This window comes from Ochotona princeps, chromosome 19 (genome assembly GCF_030435755.1).
Source record: "Ochotona princeps isolate mOchPri1 chromosome 19, mOchPri1.hap1, whole genome shotgun sequence".
Lineage (NCBI taxonomy): Eukaryota > Metazoa > Chordata > Mammalia > Lagomorpha > Ochotonidae > Ochotona > Ochotona princeps.
Window position 1 is genome coordinate 11,467,739 of NC_080850.1, and position 6,000 is coordinate 11,473,738.

General features: G+C 36.0%; 1 long non-coding RNA gene across 1 annotated transcript in view; it reads right to left on the bottom strand.

Annotated features, from left to right (window-relative positions):
• LOC131482620 (uncharacterized) overlaps positions 1-2,527 on the bottom strand; it is a 140,380-nt gene extending 137,853 nt beyond the window's left edge. Inside the window, exon 1 of the long non-coding RNA XR_009247168.1 lies at positions 2,355-2,527. This is a non-coding gene — a long non-coding RNA (uncharacterized LOC131482620). The remainder of the gene's footprint in view (positions 1-2,354) is intronic.
• Positions 2,528-6,000: the final 3,473 nt, after the last annotated feature.

A 6,000-nucleotide genomic window follows, 5' to 3' on the forward strand; every position in this document is an offset into this window, starting at 1 on the left:
AATTTAGTAACAAACATATTATTAAAAATAAATGATAATGAGCACAAAAGTGTACATAAACACTTAGTAAAATACTAGAAAACATAATAGGTCTATCATCACTGAATTATTTAACATTGGAATTTTTAAAATCTAAAATAATGTGTGAATATAATAACATTTCAGTTTGGCTAAAATATGAATCGCGTCTTTACAATGATGCTTCACTTGAGCAGAAGAATCAGAGCCAGATTTCTGTGACTTTATGTTTATGCATCTCTGATGAACCAAACATTATATGCCATAATGTGTGAAGAATTATGAAAGCCCAAGATTTTCAGAGACAACGAGAATGTAAATTCAACTCTTAAACTATCGCTGTCTTCACAGAAAGCTCTTTTTGAAATTAAACTGTGTTTTCCATTTATCACATCTCAGACTCAGTGAACTCAAAAGAAAAATCTATCAAAATTAGGAAATAATGCTTCTTCTTATCGAACAGGCAAAAGTCAGAGGCCTATACTTTATTTTCTGATTTATCATTACTTCTTAGTCTGGAATAATACATCAATGATCTTCTAAGTTGGAAATCGAAAAGTTGCCTACCAACATGCAGTATTTGTTGTCATGAATTGGCACAGATAAAAGGACATTGAAAACAATGCATACAAAAACAGTACAGTGTGTGTGGACACTTCAATCCTGTCTTCCAGGAATTCAGAGACATATTAATTTGCTTCTTTTTGCCCCTACTGACCATCAGCTATACTAATTCAGCTGCTTCTGAAACCATGGGCAAAACATTCAGCTATCTTTCTTATTTATCATACAGATGACTTTCTAAATAAGTTTACCTATCTAGTCAATAGCTCTGCAGTGTTCCACTTTGCAACATCTTTCCTTTGCACCTGATTTCTCTTTTCTATACCAAGATAGAACTTTATCTAAAGATCCATTTGAGTTCATTGACATTTTCACAATATTAATTCTGAGTCCATACCCACAGAGCAGCTTTTTTCTGTGACTTATAATTCCTTTCATTTATGCTTTAGAGTTTTCAAAATATATTGTACATATCTCTGACTTCTTGTTTATTCTTCTTTAATGTGTATTCCTTGTGTATTCTTCTTTAATGCCATTACACTTACAAGTATTTGTGCTTAATCTTTGTTTATTAGGAAGGAATGGGCTTGTAGATAGTGCTGAGCTGGGTGGGTTGGGGTGCATAGGGACAGAAAGAGAAAGGGAGAAAAGAAAACAAACTCATCCACTTGATATTTCATTCTGCAAATGGATGACTACAGTAACTGGGGCTCTACCAGACCAAAACCAGGAATCCAAGACCCCAAAATACAACCTGGATGTCTCATATGGGTAACAGGATATGTCTCCCATTAGCATGAAACTAAGAATGATAGTAGCACTAGGACTAGAACCTTATACTTACATATGACAATGCGGCAACTGAACACTTAACATCACAGGAAAAAGGAAATGTCCATGTGATTTACATACTGTTTTAACTGTAGCAAAATATTCTAGGAATTTTTTCTTACAGACCCTCAACCATCACTGACTAATGTGGATAAAAGCTAATGTGGTTTGCCTAAGCACACTTCACAAATACTATTACTTAATTCTTTAAAGTGTGTCATGAATTAGATGGACACAAAGCACTCACTAGAGTTTGCTGTCAAGAAAATATAGATTTTAACTAAAATTTGACATAGTCTGTGGAATTTAAAAAATGGAACTACCAACTTTAATGTTGATACCACTAGAGGTAAATAACTGTCAAAATGACAAAAAGAATTCGGATATCTTAAATATAACTCTCCAATTTGTTGCAGGCTAGTAAAGTATAAAGCTAAGAACATTGGATTTCTCCTAATCAAAATTCATTAAATTTACTGCTTCATGAACTAAGTGAACAATTTGCCAGTGATAACCACTACAGAGCAAAATTATTTGCTTGCCTTCACTCTATGGTAATTATTAACACTCATAATAATACCAGAATGCAAACAACATTTTCATCATCTATTGTTTACTTTCATTTATATAAATTACATAGTTCTACATATCAGCTCAACCAACGAACCACTGCGATTAGCGGAGCAGAGAAAGCACAAATGAAATGGCTGAAAATTCTTACCTAAGTTTTCCCTGCTCGAGAGCCGACACCCATCTAACAATAGCCATTTTGGACTGTTTGTCCACATACTTTTGGATTACAGAAATTGAAGAAAAGCTTTAAAACATGGCTGAATGTAACAGAGAAGACAATATTTGACATTAGCTTCAATAAGAATGAACCAGGATGAAGTTAATCAGATAGGTTCAAAAAAGAAACAAGAAAAGAAAATTTAACTTACAAGTCATGAATGATAAACAGAACAAATGGGTGATTCATTTGGAAAAATCCAAAGATACGATGATTGTTCAGTAGAGCTTGCATCAAGTGCTTGTACTTTATGACCTCGCCAAGTCCCTTTTATCACGTAAAATGTCTGATTCTATAATGACTACCACTACAAACAATATTATTAGATAGATAAGAAACAGACAAGGGAAAAGAACGAAATTCATCACAAACAGTGAGAACAGAACGTGGAATGAAGTCATTGTTACACATCGCATGCCTGCCTTTCAAGACATCATTTTTGTAAAGCTCCTGAAGCTGCTGAGGGGGCAGAAAGGTGGTTTAAAAAAATGTTTCACATTAATTAAATTCTACATTGCATCAACACATCATCCAGTGTGTTATGATCACATTTTAGGAAACAATTTGTCATTGAAGAATTTGTTAACCATCTTAGTTAGCAGTGTTGGTCTCCTAGAAACATCACAGAAAGGTGAATACCAACAGGTATGTGTTGCTTAGGAACAGAAAATTATCATTTCCCCCCACTAGTTTGAATGTCAGTTGATTTATTTGGGAACAAAAGCACAACATTCAATATATAACGAAAGACACCTAGCTAAAACTCATTAAAGTCTAATGATTTCTTGGTATAATTTGAAAGATGTTTTCAAGTACTAAACTGGAGTACAAAATCCTCCATTTGATCAATTTATGCTAGTGATTAGTCATGAAAATTTAATAGAATATCATGGGGTTGTAAGGAAGAAAAAATATCCCAAGGGAAGAAAACATTTTTTCAAAGGCAGAAATCAAGGAAAATGTATCCCTTCACAGGCAGAAATCAAGGAAAATAGTTGCAATTATATGGAAATACCAAGATATACAGACAAGGATACATAAGAAAAAAGAACGAAGACCAATAGATATTTTATTCACCATTGTTTTCTTAATGCATTGAATTCATGTGAATTATTGTGAAACTCTCAAAGGGGTGGGAAGATTATTGATCAATTTGTATTTACCTAAAACGAAAACACAGTGAACACACGCAACCTAATGGTTGTGTCTATGTGAAATACTTTTTCCACAAGACATACATAAAAAATATATTTGATTATACAAGTTTCTTAATTACCATGTTGGTAAGAAAAGGTGCAATAACAAAGTTTAAGATATTGTTTATAGGTTGTAGCCACGGTGTTCCCTTTATGATGGATCGTTCGGCCCTGCCTGTATTATAAAGTTGGGCCGTAATAGTGGCTTCTATTCCATCATTTCATGTCAAAGGTGAAATGCATAATCTAACCAGGAAGATTCCAGAGGATGGGATGGGAATGAAGACTGATGGAGCCACAAAAGTCTCAGCCATTGAAAAACAAGAGAAGTGTCAAAAGGGACATTGTCCCAAGGGCATCAACATTTTTAGCAAAGTAAGCCTTGTCCTAAGGTTGAACATAGCTGTTTCACACACCTATGGTACCATTGTCCAGATACATTTCTTGTGAGTTAAATAAAACATATTGCTTTCAACAAGACATTGACTATACTGTGCTTTTTGTCTTAGTCCATTTTCTCAAACACTTATGTAACAATTATTCTTAATCTTAGGATTTTTTAAGTGGATGGTAAGTCAAAACATGTTGAAAATGAAAATTTGGAAGATCACACAGTTGTAACTAAAAAACATGAAAATTCAATACTGAAAGAAAATATGATTATTCAATACATGCTATCAACCATGTAATTGATACATCTGAATCTGTGTGATGACACAAATTCAGGATAAAGTAAATCCTGGGTCTGGCTTGGTGGTAAAGCATGTAAAAGCACTGCCTACAATGCTGACATCACATACGGGCTTCTGAGTCCTAGCTGCTGTGCTTCCGATTGAGCTCCCTGTTAGACCTGGGAAAGCATTGGAAGATGTTCCAAGCGTGCAGGCCCTGCCATCCCCAGGGAAGACTTAGATGAAAATCCTCTTTCCTGGCTTTGGCCATCTGGAAAGTGAACAAATGGGTGACAATTTCTCATTCTTTCTAAGTAGGTTTTTTCTTTCTTTTTTTTTTTTTTTTAAATTATTTATTATTTAACTTCAGTAATTACATTGTATTATGTGACACAGTTACATAGATACTTGGGTTCTCCCCACCCCTCCCCAAACCCTCCCACCATGGTGGATTCCTCCACCTTATTGCATAACCACAGCTCAAGTTCAGTTGAGATTTCCCCATTGCAAGCGTATACCAAACATAGAGTCCAGCATCTTATTGTCCCGTCAAGTTCAACGGCTTCTTCGGTATACCCTCTCTGGTCTGATGACAGAGCCAGCAGAGTATCATCCCAGTCAATTGAAAGCTCCAACATACCATCAGCAAAAATTTACATCATTATGGAATTAATTGACATAGTAATGAGTAACCAATATGTTAAAAGTAAATGCGGGTTCCCAGCCACCTTCTGTGACCACCTCACCAATACTTCAATTTTAGTTTATACACAACATATAACATTCAAAACATAACATGTTATACATAACATCATATCATCTTAAATTAAGGCAAACATGTGGTATTTAACCTTTTGGGATTGGCTCATTTCCCTTAGCATTATGGTTTCCAGTTTGGCCCATTTGGCCACAAAGAACTGCATTTTGTTTTTTTAAATAGCTGAGTAGTATTCCATGGAGTAGATGAACCATAGCTTTCTTATCCAATCCTCTGCTGATGGGCATTTTGGTTGTTTCCATGTTTTTGCAATTACTGATTGTGCTGCTATGAACATAGGAGTACATGTTGGTTTCTCATAGAACAAGTGTTCTGGATATATTCCTAGGAGTGCTATTGCTGGATCATACGGTATGTTGAATTTGAGTTGTTTGAATATTCTCCATACTGATTTCCATAGAGGCTGTACCAGCCTGCAGCCCCACCAGCAGTGGAGTAGGTTTCCCTTTTCCCCCGCAACCTCGCCAACAAGTGTCGTTGGTGCTTTTATTCAAAAAAACCTTCCTTTAAAAACAAAATTAAACTTCAGATTCTTTCTTCTAGATCCTCACCTTACTCCATTCCAAAAGCAGAGGATTTTTTTTAAGATGTATTCATTTTATTACAAAGTCAGATATACAGAGAGGAGGAGAGACAGAGAGGAAGATCTTCTGTCTGATGATTCACTCCCCAAGTGAGCCGCAATGGGCCGGTGCGCGCGCCGATCCAAAGCCGGGAACCTGGAACCTCTTCCGGGTCTCCCACGCGGGTGCAGGGTCCCAAAGCTTTGGGCCGTCCTCGACTGCTTTCCCAGGCCACAAGCAGGGAGCTGGATGGGAAGTGGAGCTGCCGGGATTAGAACCGGGGCCCATATGGGATCCCGGGGTGTTCAAGACGAGGACTTTTAGCTGCTAGGCCACGCCGCCGGGCCCAAGCAGAGGATTTTTGAGAGAATGATTTTCCTGACTATTCAGAAAATTTTGGAGTAAAGGTGTTTTCAACAAACAAAATATGTTATATAGTTAATGTGTTTGTTAATATTTATATCACAATGCAGAAAAGACACATTACAACCTTCAAAGAGATTACAGTTCTGTTTTCACGATATACATTCGATCAAAAAAATTAAATCACAATTTATTACTATAAATATATCAAGCTCTACCAACAAGA